The sequence below is a fragment of the Lissotriton helveticus genome, chromosome 2_1 (genome assembly GCF_964261635.1).
Source record: "Lissotriton helveticus chromosome 2_1, aLisHel1.1, whole genome shotgun sequence".
NCBI classification, from domain to species: Eukaryota; Metazoa; Chordata; class Amphibia; order Caudata; family Salamandridae; genus Lissotriton; species Lissotriton helveticus.
The window spans coordinates 1,111,109,708-1,111,136,062 of NC_136059.1; the positions used below are offsets into that span (position 1 = coordinate 1,111,109,708).

Sequence of the window (26,355 nt, forward strand, 5' to 3'; positions counted from 1 at the left end):
ATAGGATTAGCATCGGCTCCTGCGGAAATCATCGTTGGAACTCAGGTACTTGACAGATTGAAGTGCCCTAACCAACTTCCGCTTGAGCAGGATGGCTGAAGGAATTGACCTAAAGTCGTTAGCCACAGTTTTAGATGGTATTCAAGCACAATTGAATGACACAATGCTAGAAAATCAAGTCCTAAAGGAAGAGATAAAGAGGTCAAATCAGGAGACTCAATTTTTGCGAAAAAGAATAGATGAATTATTGACAGCGTCTGTAGTGGGTAATAAGGGAAGTAGACCTCAAACTTTTGCTCCAGCCCCATCAGCAACAGAATTAACCACTCAGGTAATCCATGCAATGTCCCCTACTATACCTTTGGCTGCTCCAGAGAGGTTCAATGGGGATCCGCATAAGGCCCAAATCTTTCTTACACAATGCTCTTTGCATTTTCTTTGTAAACCAGTCATATTTAAGGAAGACCAGTCGAAGGTGGCTTTCATGTTGTCCTACCTGAGCGGTGATGCGGCGTCTTGGTCAATGCCGTTAGTAAATAAAGATGATCCGATTCTGTATAACTTTGATAACTTTAAGAAGGAATTTCTGAGAATTTTTGATCGTCGTTCAGTATCGCAAACCACTGACAATGAGTTGTTAGATCTTAAACAGGGAAATCGAGATTTGGTTGCCTATCTGGCACAATTCAATAAACTTATTGTAGAGACTAATTGGCCGGAGGCGAAGCGAGCTTCAATTTTTTATCGAGGCCTCAAAGATGAACTGAAGGATTGTCTGGCTCAAATTCCCAGCAGACCTACGGAGGTTTCAGAGTTGATCGACCTGGTCTTGCAGATTGACCAGCGACAGGGAGAACGAAAAGGTGAAAAACGGAAAGAAGGTAGAAACGTTACCCCTCGTTTTGATCGCAGCAAGTTCGAAGGTTTGAGGACCAAGGAAGTCCAGTCAGAGGAAGAGCCTATGCAGATTAGTTCAGTTCAGGGACCACTTTCTAAAGAAGAAAGAGAAAGAAGGCGGGCTGGAAACTTATGTCTATACTGTGGAGATTCGGGTCATTTCCTGAAAGATTGTCAAAAGAAACCCAAGAGTCAGATGCCGTTAAAAGACAGGCTCCACAGTAAAAGGGGTTGCCCTGGTGGAAGCGAAAGAAGAGTCAACTCCAGAGACACAATCAGCAGCAAACACATTGCAATCGGCAGCTCCCCATTTAATTGTGTTGAGCAAAATTGAGTTTGGGGAAAAAGGTCAGGAAGACATTTCAGTGATGATAGATTCCGGAGCAACGGGAAATTTCTGTGATATTGGTTTTGCAAAAGAATTGGGAATTCAATTTATCAAGAAGGAGAGACCTGAACCTGTTCGAGCTGTCGACGGCACAAGTTTGTCCTCAGGACCAATTGCTTATCATACAGAGAAGATTCGTTTGTTTGGCCCAGGGGAGCATGTGAGTGTTTTGAATTTCAGTCTCATTGACGCTCCTCAATTTCAGTTTATTCTGGGTCTCCCATGGCTAACGGAACACAATCCAAAGATTGATTGGGCTAAGAGAACTATCCAAATGAATTCTGAATATTGCATAAAGAATTGCGAACATGTGAATACTGAGAAGGTTACAATGTCTTCATGTTGCTTGCTTGCCAGTTCGGCTTCTTCCATTTGCTCTGTTTGAACTCAAGAAATACCAGTGGAATACACCGACTTGTCAGCAGTTTTCGATGAGGTGGAAGCTAATAAGTTGCCACCTCATCGGGACTATGATTGTAAAATTGAGCTTGAACAGGGGGCTTCATTACCCTGTAGTCGCATCTACGCACTCACGGAAAAAGAAAATCAACATTTGAAAGAGTATATCGATCAATACTTGGCCAATGGGTTTATCAGACCTTCCACATCTCCAGTTTCTTCTCCGTTATTTTTCATGTCAAAAAAGAATGGCAATTTAAGAACGTGCATCGATTATAGAGCGCTGAATCCTGCAACAAAGAAAAACCGATATCCATTGCCCTTGATCTCGGAGTTGCTAGACCAAGTAAAAGGGGCCAAATATTACACCAAATTAGATCTGCGTGGTGCTTACCACTTGGTCCGTGTAGCTGAAGGAGATGAATGGAAGACAGCCTTCCGCACCCGATTGGGGCTCTTCGAATATCAGGCAATGCCTTTTGGACTCTGCAACGCTCCCGCAGCCTTTCAGCATTTTGTGAATGATGTGTTGCGGGAGTGCTTGGATCGTTTTGCGGTCGTCTATATTGACGACATTCTTATTTTTTCAGCCAACCTCCAGGATCATATTGAACAGGTACGGTGGATTTTGAGGAAATTATTGGAGCACCAGTTATTTGTCAAGTTGGAGAAATGTGTGTTCAATGCTCAACAGGTGGAATTCTTGGGGTTTGTACTCTCTCCAGATGGCATTGCTATGGATGAATCTAAGGTGAAGGCAGTGGAGAATTGGCCGTCCCCTCTCTCGGTAAAACAGGTGCATAGTTTTATTGGCTTTGCTAACTTTTACCGACGTTTCATTGAAGGATTTTCGGAGAAAGTTGCCCCTTTGACGAAATTGTTGAAGAAAGGAGCTAAATTTGTTTGGTCCGAGGAAGCAGAGAACGCCTTTAAGAATCTAAAAGGAAAGTTTATCTCTGCTCCGATACTACGACATCCCAACCCTGAAGAACCTTTTTTTGTGGAAGCCGACGCTTCAAATTCAGCTTTAGGAGGAATCTTGTCTCAACGAGACAAGATTACCGGACAGCTTCACCCTGTGGCCTTTCGCTCTCGCAAGTTGACTCCTGCAGAGTTAAATTATTCAATTGCAGACAAGGAACTGCTGGCTGTGAAGGATGCGTTTCGTGAGTGGAGGCATTATCTCTTGGGCGCCAGGCATGAGGTCACTGTATATACAGATCATCGAAATCTTCAATTTTTGAAATCGGCTCGAACCTTGACACCAAGACAATTGCGATGGTCACTTTTCTTTGCAGACTATAATTTTATTCTTACTTATAAGCCTGGTTCTAGCAATGGGAAGGCGGATACCTTGTCGCATTTGGATATCAAGAATGACGCTTCTGTTCTACAGACCGAGTTAATCATTCCCAGAGAAAAAATTATTGGATTGGTTCAATTTGCGGATCTCGAAGAACGTTTGAATCAAGAATTTGCCTCTTTAAATCTTGCAGAATGGGAACAGCAGAGTGAGAGTCATGAGATAAAGGAAGGTCGACCATTCGTTCAAGGGAAACTTTTTTTTCCAACTGAAGAATTACAAACCTTGATTATTCAGCACTTTCATGATGAACTGTTGTCTGGTCATAAAGGTACTAAAAAGACTCTGGAATTGATTCGACGAGAATTTTGGTGGCCATCAATGGAAGCTCAGGTGGGACAATATGTGGCCTCTTGCGAACAATGTTTTAAGGGAAAAACTACCCGGCAGTCTCCTCAGGGATTATTGCTACCATTGCCACCCGCACCATACCCTTGGCACACTGTATCCATGGATTTCATTGTTGAACTTCCCTCTAGTCAGGGTTATTCAGTAATCTGGGTGGTGGTAGATCATTTCACAAAAATGAGCCATTTTGTACCTTTGCATTCCCTTTCCAATGCCCCTCAATTAGCTGCACTTTTCACTCAGCACATAGTGAGAGCACATGGTATTCCTAGAGTGGTTATTTCTGACAGGGGACCACAATTTGTATCTCGATTTTGGAGATCTTTTTTGAAAAGATTGGACATCGATTCTCGTTTGTCTTCCAGTTTCCATCCGGAGACTGATGGTCAAACGGAACGGGTGAATCAGGAATTGGAGCAGTATTTGCGATTGTTTCTGATGGACCATTAATCTGAGTGGCCGGAAATCCTTTGGGCGGCAGAATTTGCATATAATAATGCGGTTCATGCTAGTACAGGATTTTCCCCTTTTTACCTACATTTTGGTAGGCATCCAAACACCATGATAGGTAAACAAGACAGTGAAGTTCCTGCAGTAGAGGAAGTGATACAGAATCTACAACAAGTACATAAACAGGCCACAGTTAATCTAAATACGGCCAAGGCTTCCTATAAGAAATATGCCGACAAGAAAAGACGTCCTAGTCCTAGTTATGAACTTGGAGATCAGGTTTGGGTTTCTACACGTAATCTGAGATTAAAAGGGAATAGAAAATTTCAGCCAAGGTTCATTGGTCCCTTCTCGGTAGAAAAAGTGATAAACTCCGTCAGTGTGAAATTACAGCTTCCCCCGAAATTTAAGATTCATTCGGTTTTCCATGTTTCCTTATTAAGGAAAAGTCCTCCCAATTTAAGACAGAAAGGCCCGCCAGATCCAGTGCAGATTCAGTCGAAGAAGAATATGTGGTTAAACAGATCTTAGACTCCAAGATTAGGAAGAATAAGTTGTTTTACCTAGTGGATTGGAAAGGTTTTGGTCCAGAGGAAAGAACTTGGGAACCAGTGGACAATATTCATTCGCCCAGATTGCTAAGGAAATTTCATAAAAGACATCCATTGAAACCCAAAAAAGTTGAGGGAGGAGTTTTGGTGCGGGGTACTGTCAGGATCGTCCCCCCCGATCACTCGGATACCTTTAGACCTGCTAATCCACGTGATGTTACTGGAATGGTAATGGTCCTGTCAAGTCTGCAGCGACATGGTTTTGGGCAAATCATTTCAACTCCTGCCAAGCGCTGGTCTCAATTGGTGCATAGGAGATTGATACGCTGTATTTGCAGGGATCCCAAGATGGCCGCCGGTGTTGCCAAATCGGTTGCCGGTCTAGTTGTTCGTCAGAAATCACCGCAGTTGTTGTCGCGCGCCTACTGATTTTTATCTGCGCACTTCAACTGTTCGTTTCCCCGAAGCGGCTGCCTATTCTCCTGCGGCGCTTCAGTTTTCGTATTTCAGGCAGTTCGTGAGTAGAATTCCTCTCACGTTGCATTTCCTGCTTACCGCATTTGTGGTGAGATATTGCTGTAATCTCCATTTGGTGAATATTGTATATATTTTCTTCGACAAGGAAAGTGACTGTTCGTCACAGGAAATTTGGCAAATAGAACTCAATTTCTAGTGACTGCTTAACTAGAGATATTCCCAAGGCCAGTTCCTAAGTTTATTCCAGAGACTCTTGTACTGCGCAACTAATATAGAGACTTCTTACCAAAGTTTGTTTGGGCATTCAGAAGAAGACACCAGTCCACTTAGAGTTATCTACAAGTAGGTGTGCATTATATATATATATATATAAAGATACTTACCACCTTTAGAGAAGACTTCTCAGCTCTTCGACTTCTGGTGTTGAATTTCAAGGTTCAAGTTTAAAGACTGTTAAGACTTAGTTTAGGTAACCAGATTCAGAAGTCCCATTAGTCATGTCAACAGTGAAAGCGAGTGGAGAATAATCAGGTGTTTTATGTTCTAGGTACAATACTACAGAAAGTAAGACCAAAACCAGTACAAGAACTCAGTAGAGATCCGCTAGCCACCCTGAAGGTTAAGGTAACATAGACATAAAGTTTAGAGTCTAATCCTAGTAAATAATTGAGTTGCATATTATTATATGAATGTACCCGGTTGCATAATAACTCTTTTGACAGGAAGAACAACAGAGCAGATTCCAAAATTCCCTTCAGGCAGAAGACGTGGCGTGTTTCTCTCTCTCATTCCACTTCCCCTTTCCCCCCTCCTTGCTGTCAGAATCTATACGATTTTGGCATTGAGGTGTGGGAGTTAGAGGATTAGCATCGGCTCCTGCGGTAATCATCGTTGGAACACAGGTACTTGACAATTCTGATCTAGCGTTGGCAGGGTTCTGTTGTTTCTTTTGCTCTGTTTACTTCCCTTACCTGCTGCCATTCCTAGCCCAAACAGGGAACCTCCTTCTATATTGTTGTCAGACCACAAACTGTGCTTGCAGTCAAGTTCAATTACGCATTTTTTAACAAAGTAGTTGTAAACTACAGTGTCCACAACAAAGCACACGTATGTTTCTCTAAAGCAAATCAATTAGTCATAGTAGCTGCAGCACCAAAAACAAGCATTGGCCGCGCGCGGCGATCTGTGGTGGGGAAGGGGGAGAAGCAGGAGTTGTGTGCGCGCGAAAGTGAAACTGATCGCGATCAGGCACTGAAAGCTGGCAGCTGCGCGATCGCGCGTAACCGCAAGCTTGTGGCCAGCAAAAGCCTCTGGTGGCACTTTTAAAAGCCACTCACTAAATGTCTCGCCAGACCGGCGCATGCGCTGGCTCTAGTGAGACCTAAAAATGACTACATACAGTCTGGGCATTACTAAAATCTATGTTTTGATAGTCCTTTTTTATCTTAAAGCATTTTTGTGCATTTTGTAGCAACCTATCTTATACTGTGTGTAATGCAAGTTTAAAACAACAACTTGCATATTCACAGTGCTTTCTGCCAATGCTGGGACCATATAGCACTAAACTTACCCAAGTCACTATTCTCCCCTGCACCTACCGGGATCCAATCAACCAGGTTCTTTTAGAGTGCTGCTAATCACCTGTAAGGGTCTAAGGGGGAAAGGGGGGGAGAGTCTGCAGTTCAGTTGAAGAGCCAGGTCTTGAGGTCCTTCTTGAATTGAGGCAGTGACAGTGCTTTCTTGGGCTGCAGAGGCGAGGAGTTCCAGGTTGTTGCGGCGGGGAAGGGGAAGGATCTTCCTCCAGCTTAGATATTGTGGATCAGGGGGATAGTGGCCAGGGCCAGGTGGGTGGAGCGGTGATGTCCGGTCGGTGTGTAGAAGGAGAGGCGATGGTTGAAGTATTCGGGTCCGGTGTTGTGGAGGGCTTCGTAGGCATATGTGAGGCGCTTGAAGGTGATTGTTTTGTTGATTGGTAGAATTCTCTCAGGTGACTGGAGATGTGGCTTCAGCGGGGGTTGTCCCGGATACGTCAAGCATTCCAAAAGCACTGCAACTTTTTTTGGAGTTTTTGGGTGGTGCCAGCATAGAGTTCATTTCCGTAATCGAGCTTGCTGCTGACCAGCACCTGGGTGCCCATTTTCCTGGACTCAATGTGGATCAATTTGAAGATCAAAAATACAAACCAGGATAGGAGGATCTGAGGGAAAAGTTTAAAGACCACCATAGACTATATCCCCCAATCTACATATCCAAAACAATAAAGTCCGAGGGTCTAAAGATGCCACCTACAACTAAGGTGACATGTGTGCCAATAGTGCACCAGAAACGTAATCTACACAGGAAGTCTTAACTTAAAGTACGGAATCCCATCACTCATCGAAGTGACATGCTTCATCATCTGGGATGACCTCCCGGCTGTAACTCCTAGTACAGCCGAGGGCTACAACCCCCTCACTGTGAGGGAGGAACTCTGGGATGTTTTTATTGAGGATAGAATTGACTAAAGGCTATGTTCTGATTGCACCTATCAGATAACACAGAATCTTCCACACGGTAGCCCAACACCCAGCGCAGTCAAAACACTTTAACACAGCACCTTTAGAAAAGGGTTTTATTTTACAAAATGCAAGGACTCTCTCTCTTTTGAATAAGGCTTGGGGTTTATTTTACCAAATGCTCTCTAATAAAAGCTTTCCCAGATGTCAAATGCAAAAGATTCGAATATACAAATATATATATATATATATATATATATATATATATATATATATATATATATATATTTATATGCAAGCAACAATCTAAATGCATGAATAATACTGATGAATAAACAAGAAGCAAATAATATGAGATAAGACTCAAGCAAATATACTGGACGTCCTGCAAGAGATCAGAAAGCTATATATACATCAAATGAGTACTATGGAGGTGCACCTTGACTCACACAATACTAAGAAAACACACTCACTCACACATCAAATGATCGCAGCCACTGGCTCACATCACAATGGCAATAATCAAAACTCAATACATCACCTGGTGCAAAACACCGCATCTCAGACTGGGGAAGCAAACAGCCCTGATTGAGAACCTCAGCGACCAGGGTCCACGCTCCGAGATAGACGCGTCCGTCCTTGATCGGATTCCAAACCCTCAGCTTTAAACACACTAGAAGATTCAGGAAAGACCTCCCCCTGGGCCAGAGGAATCTTACCAGAACTGGCCAAGTTTCAAGCAAGCATTCCCACGGCAGGAAGGAGCTCTCACGTCCCCTTCTCCAAATCTCACGTTCCAGCCTCTATCTTGACGAAGCATACAAAAGTCTTTCAGAACACAAACTATCCCTCACCAAAACAGAAATACCTTGAACATGAATAACCCAAGCAACTTGCAAACGCTGCTGTGCACACAGAAAAGATGAAGCAAGGAAAAACCAGGAAAAAAGGATGACATGAGGCCATTTCAAAACCAATAGTAACTCAAACAACTTGCAAGCGCTGGTGTGCACACAGAAAAGCTGAAGCAAGGCACAGGCAGGTAAAAGGATGACATGAGGCCATGTCAAAGCCAATAGTAAGCCCTCATAATACTCATACAACACTGAGTACATGTGTACATCACTGCCCACAACACTGCACTTCAAAACCAAAGAGTACATTTCACACCTCTCTCTCCCTTTCATGCTTTCAAATGCACATCCCACATGCTCTGCCCTTGGCAAGGCTATTTTACTCCGTGACAGCTCCCACTGAAAGACAGCAAGATTGGAAGAACCAAACTTTTAAGAGAAGCAGGCATATGCAGGACATCGTAAATCCAGGCTAAGATGAAATAACACACTAAAGTCAGTTAAAATAATGGTAGTCAAAGGTCATCACAGGGTCTCAAACCACAAGAGTGCCTCTACCACTACATTCCACCCTATGACCTTTGACTATCATCATCATCTACATATATCAAAACTAGACTTCTTAACTGAAGGCACAACTACGCTTGAAAAACGGCATTTCTTAACTGTAACCATAACTATGAAAAACCCAATAAAATAGTGAAAGCATAAAAGCATAAAAGCATGTGATAATCATTTCAATGCATGTCTTAACTGAAAGCACAACTATGATTGAAAGACTGCATTTCTTAACTGAAAAACACAACTATGTTTGAAGCTCATGTTGAAGCAGTAACATTATAAGGTAATTGTTGTAAGGTAAATTCCACAGAATGACCAGAGGTAGCCAGGAAGTATATTTCATGTAGAAGGTTTATTGGATGGTTCAGTAGTAAGTTACAGGTTACATAGAAGTCTCAAGAAGATCTTGTAGAGGTCCCACCAGGAGCTGCATGTTTGCTGCTCAGCCTACTCTCTTCAACTGTCATTCTCCACACACAAGCAGGCGCACTCACCTTCCACTCTCTCTGTCATCAAGCATTCCAACATTCCACGCAGACATCACATTGATTCTGGCTGAGCAGCTAAGGAGGAGATGCACTTGTAGAAATCAAGGTATAACAATCATGTGTTGAACTGAAAGCACAAGTATAAAACTGTGAAATCATAAAAGCATGTAAAAATAGCTCATATACATCTGGATACTCAGCAATAATAAATGTTTGATGGATACACAAAATAAATGATGCAAATAGAATCAAGCAAATGAACTCAGTTATGCTCCTAATGTCTCAAATGGCTAATACTGGAACTTCTACTGTTGAAGCTGCCAAATATATATTTCTGCACTAAAAAATAAAGACAACATTATTGTTTTCTTTTTATCTTTAACTCAAAAAAAATCTTTGTTGTTCTTTTTCTTTTTAAATAAACAGTCTATCTGTGTGAAAGACACACAGCCTTATTGCATTTCGTTTTAACTTCATGTTTATAGAATCAGTTCATCGGCCTTAGGGGTCTGTCTGGTTTGTTCATCCACAGGATGTCAGCTTCCACCGTCCGGTGATCTCTCCAGGATTGGAGAGGGGGATGGGTCCCACCCAAACGGGGCACACAATCACGGGCATCGGGCACACCAACATGTCACAGTATGATGACCTGGAAAAGAAACAAGCATCACTCTTCTTGCAAAAAACATTTTTTTTAAAAAGCACGTTTTCCTGTCCCTGTTTTGAGTTTGAAGTCACAATATTATCATTCCTGTCTGCAAGGTTCTCTGCTGGCTCTGGGGAATTATCTGAGAATTCTACCCACACTTTAGGCTCTGAATTCTTGGTATTAGGATGAAATTCTCTTTTTCCCTGCACGGTAAGAAGGGCTGGGGCAGTCTCCTTCCTGACTATTTTTCCGCTCACTGTTGTATACATGCTCCCTTTATCAATTGGCAGAAACCCAAGGCAATCCATCTGCTTAGTCTGCTCTAGTAATTTTCCTTTCTTCAACTTGCCCCTCACCTTCCGTGAAACTGGTCTGGCTTGTGCATTCTGACACATAAAAGTAATAGTTCTGAGTAAATCTAGGGGGATATGGATCCCTTCATTCTCTGACCACCTGTTTGTGTGGTCTTTCTCTCATAGGTGCTCATATTTAGTCATGTACACCAAATCTGAATCTGTCTCCAAGATTTTAGCCTTTTCATCTGTAAGCAAATTAAAGGTTCTGTCATGCACAGTAACTGCACTTTGCAGTACAATCTGCCACTTCACTGGGGAATCTTGTGTCTCAAACCCCACCCCTGGAATTTCTATTGGGACCTGCAAAAACTGTTCATGCAAAACTGCAGTCTTGGTCTGTATACCCCATTTTATTACAGTTGCTTCCTCCCATTGACAAATAGCATTTTATCTTATTGTCTTCTGCTCAGTGTCTTTCAATGTGCAAAAGCACAAAAGCATCTGTATTTGTCTAGCTACAGATCACAACTTTAAAAGCATACTTTTCTTTCCCTGTGTTTCACAATTGCTGAAAATAGCACACTGCTCTTGGACTGGCACACAAGATACACTGTCTCCTTTCTGAATTGACCATATTTTAAAAACCTTCTGCACAGTCTGCTGTGCAGATTCAAAAGCACATTGCTGCATTTCTTTTTTCAAAATAAAGGGGGTCATTAGGATGGCGGATTTCCCGCATACTCCGGGCCGGCGGAAGCCACCGCCGGCCCGGAGTATGCGGGAAATCCGCCGAGGAGGCCTGAAAGACCCACCGCCAAATCAGGATGGCTGGTGGGTCTCCCAATCCGTCCGCCGCTTTTCCGCCGCGGTCGGAAGGCGACCACGGCGGAAAAGCAATAACATGGCTGGCGGTGTCTATCAGACACCGCCAGCCATATTAGGATGCAGGGTGAGTCATGCTTTTCCGCGGCGGCTTTTCCGCCGTGGAAAAGCATACGGACAGTCACTTTGGGGGCCCGTTGCGGGCCCCCTGGGTGAAGGTTGCGTGGGGGGTGCACATGGGGGGTACCTATGGTACCCCCCTGCCCTTGCGTGCACGAAGCGGCAGGCACCGCGCGGTGCCTGCCGCTTTGTGCATGCAAAAGCACACCTTTCGTTTTTTGCATTGCGGCAGATGCTGCTTCAAGCAGCATCCGCCGCAATGTAAAACATACAGGATGTGACCGCCAGGGTGGCGGTCACATCCTAATTGCTATGGAGGGACCGCCGCTGCCCATGCGGACGGTCCCTCCAACTCAGGGGTGGCGGACGGACGCAAGTCCGTCCGCCATCCTAATCGGCCCCTAAGTTTTTCCATGTAGCCCAAGATTCATCATTCACTGACATGTCTAATTTATACCTGAAACCAGTGATCACTAATTCATTGACCTGCACATTCACATTTTCTTCATTCAAATTCATTTCTGGCTGAGGAACATTGTCAAAAGAATTAATTAAGATTTTCTGTGAGGCCGGCAGATTAACTGGCTTCACATTTTTCACATTTGACTCATCTCGACTATTGGAATAGCTAGTCAAAACAAATGGCATCGGAGCTTGGTACGTGTTTAACTCTTTTTTCAAAGACTTGTTTTCAAACTGAGCCTCAGCCAACTCTCGTCTCAGCTCACTACATTCTTTTTCTAAATGTTCAAATTTTCGATACACGCTAATCAATGCTTTAAAAATGACACCACTGTTAAAGTCTGAAATATCAAATTGTTTTCCCTCTTCAAATAAGTCACTTGGCATCTGGGATTCTGAAAACATAGGCATTTTAGAGAGCATGTTCCCCTTTTAATTTTCTTTTCGAATCCTGTGAAAGTGACGCCAAGATGCTTTCATTGCGCCTATCAGATAACACAGAATCTTCTACACAGTAGCCCAACACCCGGCGCAATCGAAACACTTTAACACAGCACCTTTAGAAAAGGGTTTTCCTTAACAAAATGCAAGGACTCTCTCTCTTTTGAATAAGGACCAACACAAAGAAAACACAGTCACTCACACATCAAATGATCACAGCCACTGGCTCACATCACAATGGCAATAATCAAAACTCAGTACATTACCTGGTGCAAAATACCTCATCTCAGACTGGGGAAGTAAACAGCTGTGATTGAGAACCTCAGCAACCAGGGTCCACGCTCAGAGATAGAGGCGTCCGTCCTCGCTCAGATTCCAAACTCCCAGTTTCCAAGTCCACAACCCTCAGCTTTAAACACACTAAAAGATTCGGGAAAGACCTCCCCCTGGGCCAGAGGAATCTTACCAGAACTGGCCAAGTTCCAAGCAAGCATTTGCATGGCAGGAAGGAGCTCTCACATCCCCTTCTGCAAATCTCACATGTTCCAGCCTCTATCTTGACAAAGCTTAAAAAGCCTTTCAGAACACAAACAATCCCTCACCAAAACAGAAAGACCTTGAACGTGAATAACCCAAGCAACTTGCAAGAGCTGCTGTGCATGTAGAAAAGCTGAAGCAAGGCAAAGCCAGAAAAAAAGGATGAAATGAGGCCATGTCAAAGCCAATAGTAAGCACTTCATAATAATCATACAACACCAAGCACATGTGTGCATCACTGCCCACAACACTGCACTTCGAAACCAAAGAGTACATTCCACACGTCTCTCTCTCTCTCTTTCATGCTTTCAAATGTACATCCCACACACTCTGCTCTTGGCAAGGCTATTTTACTCCGTGACAGTTCCCACTGAAAGACAGCAAGATTACAGGATCAAAACTTTTAAGAGAAGCAGGCAAATGCAGGACATCGTAAATCCAGGCTAAGATGAAATAACACACTAAAGTCAGTTAAAATAATGGTAGTCAAAGGTCGTCACAGGGTGTCAAACCACAAGAGTGCCACTAGCACTCCAGGCTACTAAAACCCAAGTTGAAGAGCTGTGAATGTTGTATGTGAGTGATGAGTGCAGTGCAAATTAATACAGAAGTGTGAAAAGTGAGCTAAAACTAACTATCAGGAGAGAAGGACATTTATTAGTTATATCTTGATGTTAGGATTAAAAACAGTGCACAGTGCAGTTTTATTTATCAAAAGGAAAGAGGGGGGGACCAAGGAGCTTATTAAGGTCCAGTGTCCGTGCTCCTAATATTAGTATATAGCAAAAGAGGACAAAGTTCCTATGCCAGGGTACAAAAAGTCACCCATGCATCGTGGTGCAAACAGTCACCCATACTTTAAAAAGATAGAGGAAAAAGAAAAAGTGATTCCTAGGAAGGGAAGACCCAAAACTGTGAGAGGGAAAGACATTTTGTTTCCTCTGTTGCCCTCACACACCCCGAAGAGTGTCATGCTTCATCATCGGGCGTTTGCTCCTCGTAGGGCCGGCGCTGCAATTCCCTACGGGTCCCCCGAAGGGTCACTTTGTAGGAGATCTTTTTTGAGGAATGCCGGATGGTGCATGCGGGTGTGCGGGGAGTGGGTCAAAAGGAGGGTAATAAAAATTCGTGCCAGTGTTATAATTTAAAAATAATGCAAGGGTAAACATGCAGCGATAAGATTCATAAGTATACCCTTGGCAGTCAATACTGCTAAAAATTATTGACCCAAGAGGCCTATTTGCCTAGGTGTCAATTATCAAGGTCAACATGTTTCGCGCTTCCGTTGCCAAAAAGTCGTTAGCGCTTCGTCAGGACCATCAAATAAAAATAAAGTGCACGTGAAATAGTGAATGTAAAAATGACCCTCTTATCTCAATCAGGGCGGAGTAGAAACCTGTATACCCTTATAATGGTCACAGCTACTCGGTGGGAGCCACTCCTGAATGATACCTAGGAAAATGAAAATAAAAGAAAGACAAAGTAATAGGTCAGCATCAGTACCAACTTGTTGCCGCAGCATGTACCACTTCTGTGTGTACATCAATTACACATAAACAATTGAGTAGATAGGCACACAAGACAGGTCAATCGTAACTAGGCAGAAAAAGGGGGGAGGGGAAATCCACCCCTATATAGCGAGTAGCGAGGAGGGGAGGGATTACGTGGGCCTCAATCTGGTTCGGGACACATTATGTGCCCCATAAAACAAAACATCCTGTCAAAGTTTATTTACTTAGAACAAGCGTCCAAACTGTAGAATTACCAGTACTCAAAGAACATGCTCACCAAGCACTGCGTGTAGAGATCCTACGTGGTCAGAATAATGGACGCCCGCGAGCAGCCGGGCTGAGGAAACAATAAGCACATAAACAGGAGCATAGAGGCACATTAGCCAATCGTAAAAAGTGCTAGGCCGAGTGCTCACAGTGCCAGACATTGCATCTATGGTGTACTTACAAATGAGTTCGGGTGCTGCCTCCTTACAACCTACCCATGTCCACGCATCTGCCGAAAGAAAATCAGCATCGGCAAAACCGCCGGTTTAAATAAACGGACCGGGTCAGGTGATAGGCAGTATCCTTTTCCGGGTAGTCCTAGAGAAAAGCAACTGAATGCGCATGTGTGAGCGCCAAAGTAAATTGCGCATGAGCATTACTCGGGTACACTACTCCCCCGCAATGGCCCACTACAGGATGAAAGGACAGGTATTGTCGCTAATAATGCCCAAACAAGTACTGCCAATTACAGCACCAAATGGTATGCGTACAATACCCTTCATCGCCATATAAATTACCATTAAAGGGTTGTCCTAATGTCATACCTGGACCGCACCTCGTACTACAAGAGATATAGCCCTGTGATACTATTAACTAATAACGAACACTCCAATGGCCACCAGCAATTTCTTGAAAATATTAGGATATAAAAGTACATAATGTAACATTGATATCTTTAAGGGTTATCTGTTGGATACATTCTGCACGTCTACAGTTACGGAAGTGTGGCAATCAACCACGGCATCACCATGGCAATTGAGTCCAGGTATGCCGTAGAACCAAGTCCCACTAATGATGTGATCCTGTCTCATGTGCCTAACAAACAGCAAGAAAAAAGGATAGAATTAACGGTCCCTCGGCTAAACAGCCGTGCTAAATATATTTATCAAAAGGAAAGAGGGGGGGACCAAGGAGCTTATTAAGGTCCAATGTCCGTGCTCCTAATATTAGTATATAGCAAAAGAGGACAAAGTTCCTATGCCAGGGTACAAAAAGTCACCCATGCATCGTGGTGCAAACAGTCACCCATACTTTAAAAAGATAGAGGAAAAAGAAAAAGTGATTCCTAGGAAGGGAAGACCCAAAACTGTGAGAGGGAAAGACATTTTGTTTCCTCTGTTGCCCTCACACACCCCGAAGAGTGTCATGCTTCATCATCGGGCGTTTGCTCCTCGTAGGGCCGGCGCTGCAATTCCCTACGGGTCCCCCGAAGGGTCACTTTGTAGGAGATCTTTTTTGAGGAATGCCGGATGGTGCATGCGGGTGTGCGGGGAGTGGGTCAAAAGGAGGGTAATAAAAATTCGTGCCAGTGTTATAATTTAAAAATAATGCAAGGGTAAACATGCAGCGATAAGATTCATAAGTATACCCTTGGCAGTCAATACTGCTAAAAATTATTGACCCAAGAGGCCTATTTGCCTAGGTGTCAATTATCAAGGTCAACATGTTTCGCGCTTCCGTTGCCAAAAAGTCGTTAGCGCTTCGTCAGGACCATCAAATAAAAATAAAGTGCACGTGAAATAGTGAATGTAAAAATGACCCTCTTATCTCAATCAGGGCGGAGTAGAAACCTGTATACCCTTATAATGGTCACAGCTACTCGGTGGGAGCCACTCCTGAATGATACCTAGGAAAATGAAAATAAAAGAAAGACAAAGTAATAGGTCAGCATCAGTACCAACTTGTTGCCGCAGCATGTACCACTTCTGTGTGTACATCAATTACACATAAACAATTGAGTAGATAGGCACACAAGACAGGTCAATCGTAACTAGGCAGAAAAAGGGGGAAGGGGAAATCCACCCCTACATAGCGAGTAGCGAGGAGGGGAAGGATTACGTGGGCCTCAATCTGGTTCGGGACACATTATGTGCCCCATAAAACAAAACATCCTGTCAAAGTTTATTTACTTAGAACAAGCGTCCAAACTGTAGAATTACCAGTACTCAAAGAACATGCTCACCAAGCACTGCGTGTAGAGATCCTACGTGGTCAGAATAATGGACGCCCGCGAGCAGCCGGGCTGAGGAAACAATAAGCACATAAACAGGAGCATAGAGGCACATTAGCCAATCGTAAAAAGTGCTAGGCCGAGTGCTCACAGTGCCAGACATTGCATCTATGGTGTACTTACAAATGAGTTCGGGTGCTGCCTCCTTACAACCTACCCATGTCCACGCATCTGCCGAAAGAAAATCAGCATCGGCAAAACCGCCGGTTTAAATAAACGGACCGGGTCAGGTGATAGGCAGTATCCTTTTCCGGGTAGTCCTAGAGAAAAGCAACTGAATGCGCATGTGTGAGCGCCAAAGTAAATTGCGCATGAGCATTACTCGGGTACACTACTCCCCCGCTCATGCGCAATGGCCCACTACAGGATGAAAGGACAGGTATTGTCGCTAATAATGCCCAAATAAGTACTGCCAATTACAGCACCAAATGGTATGCGTACAATACCCTTCATCGCCATATAAATTACCATTAAAGGGTTGTCCTAATGTCATACCTGGACCGCACCTCGTACTACAAGAGATATAGCCCTGTGATACTATTAACTAATAACGAACACTCCAATGGCCACCAGCAATTTCTTGAAAATATTAGGATATAAAAGTACATAATGTAACATTGATATCTTTAAGGGTTATCTGTTGGATACATTCTGCACGTCTACAGTTACGGAAGTGTGGCAATCAACCACGGCATCACCATGGCAATTGAGTCCAGGTATGCCGTAGAACCAAGTCCCACTAATGATGTGATCCTGTCTCATGTGCCTAACAAACAGCAAGAAAAAAGGATAGAATTAACGGTCCCTCGGCTAAACAGCCGTGCTAAATATATTTATCAAAAGGAAAGAGGGGGGGACCAAGGAGCTTATTAAGGTCCAGTGTCCGTGCTCCTAATATTAGTATATAGCAAAAGAGGACAAAGTTCCTATGCCAGGGTACAAAAAGTCACCCATGCATCGTGGTGCAAACAGTCACCCATACTTTAAAAAGATAGAGGAAAAAGAAAAAGTGATTCCTAGGAAGGGAAGACCCAAATCTGTGAGAGGGAAAGACATTTTGTTTCCTCTGTTGCCCTCACACACCCCGAAGAGTGTCATGCTTCATCATCGGGCGTTTGCTCCTCGTAGGGCCGGCGCTGCAATTCCCTACGGGTCCCCCGAAGGGTCACTTTGTAGGAGATCTTTTTTGAGGAATGCCGGATGGTGCATGCGGGTTGTGAGGGCAACAGAGGAAACAAAATGTCTTTCCCTCTCACAGTTTTGGGTCTTCCCTTCCTAGGAATCACTTTTTCTTTTTCCTCTATCTTCTTAAAGTATGGGTGACTGTTTGCACCACCATGCATGGGTGACTTTTTGTACCCTGGCGTAGGAACTTTGTCCTCTTTTGCTATACACAGTGCAGTTTTAACATAATAAATGCAACTGTGGTCAGCATGTTTCGGCTATCATGACCTAACAAGTGTCTGGCCTTCTTCAGGACCTAGATGTTAGGTGCTACTGTGTCATGTGTATTAAAAAAATGGTGTAACCAAAAAATAAGTGAATGGAAGCAATACAACCTGCACCACACAATATCTCTAATGGAGGCTCATGGTGTACTAGTCAACCAGTGTAGAAAAAGGAAGAAGGACATCAATTAATCATGTGTCAGTAAAAATAACACATCAGTCAGTTAGTTACACCGACTATTACGACGTCCAATGGAAACGTACCCGTAATTTACGAGTAAGACACATCACCTCACCTGGCAGCAGCTCAGGACGTGAGGCACCACTCTGAAAAGAACAGAGTATCAAATAGTGAAATTATCAGATCCAAATAAGTGGCTGTTTATCCCAAGCAGTAAAAATATCAGATCCAATTTAGTGATCAGTTTGTATCAAAAACATGTGACTAATGGAAAGGCTTTGTCAGAAAGAACAGTATAAAAATCATGAAAGGAAACTATAAGTATGGTCCAAATAGTATCTTAGAAATAAATTTATAGTTCAACTATAATTTGTATATCAAATATGTAACTGTCTATTATTCACTTGCATTAGGTGTCATAGCAAACAGTGAATTGACATTAATCTTGATCAAACAATGATCCAAAGGAAACAAAGACTCTATCTCCATGTATATAATGGAGTGATAGGTAGAGATATCATTCTTTACTAGCCCCAAAGAAAAGCCTATGACACGACTTGATTTCAGCATAAGAGGAACAACCAGAGTGTTTATGCTCAGGGAACTGTTGTAACCCCATCAGTCCATGCAATATTCAGCAAACAAAGTAGCCTCAACATGTGTATAAGTGTTCGCTGAGCGCTGCCAACACGGTGTCAGCTAACACCTGATATTTATGTTCTTTGTCTGGTTTTTATGGACAAAGATGCGGTTAATTTTTATGGACAAAGATGCGATTGATTGTCCAACCACACCCTCTGTCTTTAATTATAAAGTAATGAGACTCATGGGCAGCTCAAATGGAAGAGGCATTTAAAAGGCTAGTGCATAGCATATTAACATACTTCTTAGCTTGTACTAACCTCAGTCAATAGTGCCAACAATTGTTTATTGAGAAGGTTGAAAAGATCTATACGGAGCTGGAGATGGCAACCACTAAGGTGGAGTAGCAAAATAACACCGCACCCTATAGCTCTGATGAAAATAAATCAGAAGAGACCCCTGCTTTTGTTTCCTCTCATAAAATCACTAACTGGCAATCACTTGACCCTCTGTCTTTTAACAGTATTTTAAATAGTCTTAAATCGGGCTCACCCAAGGACCCTTTACCAGTCCAGATTCTTTGAAAATTAAAACCCACTACTCTGCATCCCATTATGGAACTACTTAATGCTTCTTTGAAAGAGGCCGTTCTTCCTGCAGAGTGGAAACACGCGATGGTGGTTCCCCTGTTGAAGAAACCTAACAATGATCCAGTAGAACCGTCCAATTTCCGACGGATTTCTTTCCTCCCCATTTTTTAAAAAATATTGGAAAAATACGTGAACCAACAGCTTGTACAATTTGTGGAAACTAATAAAATCCTGCACGTATCTCAATCAGGATTCAGAGCCAGATACTCCACAGAGACTACTCTTTTGGGAGTTACTGAAACACTCCACTAGATACTTGATAAAGGGGAAACGGCAGCACTTATTTTGTTAGACTTAAGTGCCGCCTTCGATACGGTGTCACACCTCACTCATTTAAAAGTTCTTTAATCGCTGGGAATTGCTGGCTCAGCCTTGGACTGGGACAAAGACTTCCTTACTGGAAGAACCTTCCAGGTTTTTTCCTCTTTGGCTAATTCAAAGACGTACGGATCCCCCTATGGAGTACCGCAAGGCTCGATTCTGAGCCCTGTGTTGTTTAACCTTTATGTTAGCCCGTTGGCCACGACAGCGGAAGAAGCTGGATTGTCTATCTTTTCATATGCTGATGACACCCAGCTTCTTTTTTCCCTATCTGCCAATGATACCTCCAAAGTTTCTTCCTTACAGACAGGGCTGCTTAAAATAGCCAGTTGGATGTACAACAACTGGCTAAAATTAAATGGGGGTAAAACAGAGGTCCTGATTATAGGGAAAGATAAAGATCTTTGGGGCCCACGTCATTGGCCTCTGGAAATGGGTACACTTCCTCAGCCAGTCCAAACCGCTCATAACCTGGGTATAGTGATCGATGATCAACTTTCCATGAAGCAGCAAGCTATCAAAACTGCTTCTACCTGCTTTATCATCTTGGTGGAGAAGCGTGGCTCAATGGTTAGAGCGGCAGAGCCTGATGCAGTGGTCTGGCCCGGGACCAGGGTTCAATTCCCGCCTCAGTGGCTCTTGGACTCAATCTCCCCGGACCTGATCATTCTCGCCTCGGTGCCTAGTCTAATCATGGGTCCCACTCTGTGACTCTGGGCAATAGCTTGCTTAATCTCCACAACGGCCCCAGCAGCGCTTGGATACCTGGCTTCACCTTGGGGGTGCCCAGGAGTGGACATCTCACAGGAAAGCCAGGAAGGGTTCCACAGCAGTATGAATACAGCGCTACGAGACCTCTGGGTAGAAGTGCGCTATATAAATACAAACACATTTACATTTACATCTTGAGGTGGCTCCGTAAGATATTATGGATGTTGCCTAGACCTACCCAAAGAACTGTAATCCAAGCACTGATAACATCGAGATTGTATTATGGCAACGTCCTTTATCTGGAAGCTAACAAGGAGGTAATTTGCACATTACAGGTTGTACAGAACTCTGCGGCTAGGATGCTCTGTCATGTTCCCAAAACATCTTCCATTTCAGGTACTCCATTGGCTAAGAATTGAGAACAGGACTAAATTGAAGGCTTTATGCTATATGCATAAAATTAAACTAGGTACAGCTCCCCGCTATTTATGTTCTCTGGTCCAGACCTATCACCAGACACACCTGCTCAGATCCTCCTCCGAAGCCAAATTCTCAGTCCCAAGATTCAAATTTGCTTGCTTAGGGGGTCGCTCTTTTTCCTACCTGGCACCCGTGTTGTGGAATTCTCTTCCTCTTCTACTTCGGCATGAAACCAATCATATAAGTTTCCGCAAAAATCTTAAGACCTGGCTATTCAACCAGTAACTACGGTCTTTCTGTTGCTTGGTCCTTGGCGCCGGGAAACCTCCGACTAGCTGTGCGCCTTTTAACACCCCCACTACTGCTTAACGATAAAAATCAAATTGTTGAGGGCAGCTTAGATCTCAAAAGAGACATTCCAAATTACTTATAAAATAGATGTCATGCACGCCTGTTAATATCTCCTCACACGGTGCCTATTAATAGCAGAAAGTGAGTGATTAAAACAAAAGACAACACCAATTACACTAACGCGGCAGGAACACAGCGCTTACCGCGCAGTGCAGAACATATCCTGCGGATCTCACAGTATGTAAACTATCAAGTTTGAGAGGGCTTACCTCTCTGTTGGTACCCCGGTCTTTGAAAGGCTGCAACCGGAGGCACCGTATCAGGAACCTGTCTTGCATTTTATTCTTACAGAGTACCGGTTTGCCCCTGGTCCCTCCGGAAATGATGTCACAGTGATCCTAGGAAAACTGGGTAATGTAGTCAGTTGGATGAAAAAATTGCCGATCTCATGAGTGATTCAATAAATCACGGCCGTAACTATTAGAGGCAATATTATTCAACAATTGTATTGATATCTAGAAAATATTGTTTTCACAGGGTGAGCAGAATGTATAAACAAGGTTTGAGAGAAACATGTTGGAGTGCCGATTTGCCCCTGTTCAATCCAAAGATGACATAACTGTGCTTATAAGAAAACTGGGTAATGTAGTTGTTTACAAACCGATGCTGATGATCTCGTTAATAATTCAATAGATCGCACAAATTAGCTATTCGGAGCTAATGTTATTCAACAATTCTATTGGAATCTTAGGGGTATCAGTTCTATGAAGTGAGCAGAGATGCACAAGGGAGCTTCCGCGAGCATGTTAGATAATCGTTTGTATAAGTGGGTCGCGGTACAATCGCAGTACAATAAAGTTGCCAGTGATTGAATAAGCTCCTGAAGCAGGCCACATGGCTACTATGACTATATTGCAAATGGCTACATAAAAGGGTAATGTAAAGAGCCAATGTCATTTATATTTTAAAAGACACACATCAAGGGATCGTAGCATGTTGATAATTCATTATAGTTCTATTAGAAGATGTTTCTAATTGTCAACACTATATTTCTTTAGCGTTGTAACACTTATTTCAATGTGTCATATACATCAAGATAAGAACAGGCGTTAAACTGAGTTTTAATCAGAGACTATATAAGGGACCATGGTATATTGTCTTTTAGACTTCTACTATCGCTCTTCAGCTTAAAAACCCAACGCTGTTCTTTCAGGAAAAGAAATGTTGTGACATCTGTAACGTGGTTAGGAATAAAAGGTTGCTCTAACACCGTCCACCGCAATTCATCTGCTTTGTGTTGGTGGGTTAGAAAATTACTGATCAACTTCATGGAGTGTTTCTTGCACCTGATCGTACTTTTGTGCTCCGAAATATGAAGTTTGACCTTACGAGTCGTCATGCCTACATATTTCAGTTGGAAAGGGCATGTGATGAGTTAGGTAAGTTTATCACTGTTGCAATCAGGGGCGTACGAGACACTAAAATTCTGGAGGGACAGGGACAACCTTGTGGACTTTCCAGTGGCCCTCTACAAATCACCCGTTGTGTGAGACCATAAACCTGTTAAACAAATACAATTGCACAGTTCTGAAGTGAAATATTGAGAAAAGCAGGCATGTAGTAACTATTTGCAAGTATGTTTTATTGTTATTTACATTCATAGTAATTAGACCAAATGTGAAAAAAATGCTCATGAAATTTGCTTCTTCATGTACCAAGCAAACAAAGGTCGTTGACTTTGGTTGGGGACGTGGTGTTTGCAACTGCATCATGGTTTGAAAAGTACCTGCTTCTGCATTCCTGCTGTCCATCAATTTTAATGCAACAATAAAAATGTGAAGATAACTCTAGTGATTAATGTTCCTCATTGAGAGAGATCGGAGGTTTGTGTAGTGGAATTTTTGACTCATAGTAAGGTGGCCACAGTGGGTTAATATGCCTGCTGCAAAGAACGTGTACCATGCAGGTCACAAAGTACATATAATGTAAATAGGTCAGTGAGTTACTGCTTTTGTCTGATAAATTCTTTTGTTACTTGCAGTTTATAAGTTAAAATCCTAACATAGAACAATGTCATCTGGTACCTTTACTAGGCTTCATTAGTGAAGAAAGAAGGCACAGGGAAAGTGCCATAAACTGTCCGTGATTCCTAATTTCAAGCCCCAGCTCCCACCTGAGCCAACTATGATCTGCAACTGCTGTGATTAACCCCACAGTCAGGCTACGATAATAGTTCAGTTCATGAGTCCTTGACATTCAAAACACAATAAACAGGAAGCAGTGGTCGAAGTGGGGGAAAAAAAGTGGGAAAACTGTGAGCGGAGAATCAGAGGGCGAGAATAACATGAGATTTGGGTCTGTGGGCGCATTCAGAGGTGTGGCCATAAAGAGCAAAACGTTCCTATTTTTAGTATTTGTGTGGCACTTCACTAACCGGTTACAGCGTATTACGTTATTTAATTCAACCAATACACATATTTATTTAAGGTTTAATATAAGTTATTAACATTAAAATACATTAACAACAGGGATATGCTGCGATCACAGAATATGATTAATTATACAGTGGTTCTGTCGGGTGACAACACAACTGATTTGCAAATGCTAATACATGCAATAGAAGAAACCAACCTCTGACCAAAACACAAAACAGGTTCTTACAATTAATGGAAAGAAAGCCTGTGTATAATTTGTTATGCTTTTGTATTTATCAAATTTCATTCAAAGCAATTCACAAATGACTGTCAATATATTCATAAAAGTGCAAAAAGTGACAATAGTGAATAGTGATCACATGACAGGAACAATATATACAATAAAAAGAATTTCAATATGAACAATCTATACAAATATATACAAGTTTTAATTGCTTAAAGGCCAACAGTTACTTTAATTTTACAGAATCCTAATCGTTTCCATCGATGTACTAGGGTTCTGAAATTTTAAGGCCTAAGTGGAAATGTCGACGTTTCGACCCTTAAAGCGCCAATCTTTGAGGTCGCGGCGGGTCTTTCTCAAGACAAGTATGCAGGGCACAACAGTCCTGAGATCCAAGTGCGTGTAAGTCACCTGGACCGGGTTGGCACAGAGTCCTTTAATCAAGCAACTTGTATTCGTATCTCTTGGATTACGTAGCTTCTCATCCATCGGCTGCAGACAGTCAGCTGAGATTGGCGCTTTAAGGGTCGAAACGTCGACATTTCCACTTAGGCCTTAAAATTTCAGAACCCTAGTACATCGATGGAAACGATTAGGATTCTGTAAAATTAAAGTAACTGTTGGCCTTTATGCAATTAAAACTTGTATATATTTGTATAGATTGTTCATATTGAAATTCTTTTTATTGTATATATTGTTCCTGTCATGTGATCACTATTCACTATTGTCACTTTTTGCACTTTTATGACTATATTGACAGTCATTTGTGAATTGCTTTGAATGAAATTTGATAAATACAAAAGCATAACAAATTATACACAGGCTTTCTTTCCATTAATTGTAAGAACCTGTTTTGTGTTTTGGTCAAAGGTTGGTTTCTTCTATTGCATGTATTAGCATTTGCAAATCAGTTGTGTTGTCACCCGACAGAACCACTGTATAATTAATCATTAACTACCCAGGTTCTGAGGGACACAGGGTTAACCCCGTTTTTTCATATAAAAAAGCGATCACAGAATATGACAAATATGCTTAAAAGTGGAATCATAAGCCATCTGTCTCCGAGCCATGCCGTTTCTGTCATCTGCACTTCTCCTCCCTTTTTCCACAAGAGCAGTTCAAACATAAATGGTAAAATATCCTAGTTTAGAAATGTTTTCCACTTAATTAGGGATGTACCATATTTGCCGCATAATACATCATCTGCTGCATAATATAACGATTTCAAAAAAATAATTGTTTGTAGCTCAAACGGATCAAAAATTACCAAAAATAATTTTGATTTATGTTGCTGCGAAGTGGAGGGCCCTTTGCAAAGGTTGACTGGTCACCTTTGTCACTGCTGCATTTGTATATTACACAGGTACTAATGAGGCAAAATCTTTGCAGAGGCTGTTAGTATATATAAGAATGTCAAAATAATAAAGTATTGTAAAATATACCGTATTACGCTGCAGTCTTTTTTTGCTGCATATTTTAGTCTTCACTGTGACATAATTTTTTCCTTCATTGCTGCATAATTCCAGTGGCCCCAGAGCAAGCAGCAGATGTTTAAAGTGCTTATGCATGAAGCAGAGAACCCGTGAAGTTTGCAAACTTAGTGTTGTGTGTGTACAAAACCTGGATTGCCGATCCCCAGTGAAATGCTCTACTACTGCTGAAAAAGACCAATGGCGATACCAATAAGTTAGGTGAGGTGGGCTGGCCTCAAGCGTCTTGTGACCGCAGTGACAGAGTCACTATCACTCTAGGGTGTGCTGCTTCAAATGCCTGCCCGCAAAACTAGAGGTGAACTTCAGTATGGATTGTGGTGGACATGCCTTTAAGGTTAACCCACATTTGCCACCACAAGGATCCACCTACTGGTGCTAAGACACCAGGGCTTCTAAGGTCTGTCGAGGCCTTCTAAGGTGTAGCATGGGAATGTGTTCCGTCAGGAGAGTGTTCTGGTGGACTGGTCATGAAGGCTGAACCTGGTTCTCCAGTTCCAAATTTGGCAGCTCTGGCCAGAGTGCCACATCCTCTCCCCCACTGAACATCATACTGCCCCACTGAGAGAAACTTGCACGGCCTTCAACTTCAACCTAAATGGGGAGGCTCCAAATTCTCTACTCTCGCCCCTGCCTTCTGGAATTCCCTCCCGGCCGACTTAAGATCCTGCCCTCAGTACTCCCTCTTCCGCAAGACACTAAAAACCTTTCTGTTCACCCAAGCCTTTCCTTCTTAAATGCCCCTTTGGTTTCCTAGTTTTCCTGTCCCTTGGGATTTGTAGTACTGCCTAGCGCCATGAAACCGCTCGGTGTACGTGCGCTTAAGAAATATTTTAAACTCAACTCAAACTCAACCTAATTGTACGGCGACTCAATTCAAATTATGTACTAGACAGGAGTACTATCCTGCCTGAAGAAAAAAAGTAATAAAATCTTGGAAAAAGCAAACACTCATAGGGAATTCAAGGATAAGTAAAGCAGGTGAAATATAAGCAGGAACAACATGGTTATCTTAACGCTTTTACACTCATTATTCTGAAAATCAGTAAGTGCTTTTGTCTCAAAAGTTCAGGACATGACTACAGGGCCTGGAAGGGACCTGTTCCAATGTCCATTGCATATATCCTTACAGAACCTAAGGAGTTTGTTTAAAAAG

The 26,355-nt window shown here is 42.6% G+C and overlaps 1 long non-coding RNA gene across 3 annotated transcripts in view; it reads right to left on the reverse strand.

Annotated features, from left to right (window-relative positions):
- Window positions 1–9,116: 9,116 nt before the first annotated feature.
- The window catches only part of LOC144818463 (uncharacterized), a 68,858-nt gene continuing 51,619 nt past the window's right edge, over window positions 9,117–26,355 (reverse strand). For all 3 annotated transcript variants that reach the window (XR_013607108.1, XR_013607110.1, XR_013607109.1), the window contains one exon: window positions 9,117–9,920. This is a non-coding gene — a long non-coding RNA (uncharacterized LOC144818463). The remainder of the gene's footprint in view (window positions 9,921–26,355) is intronic.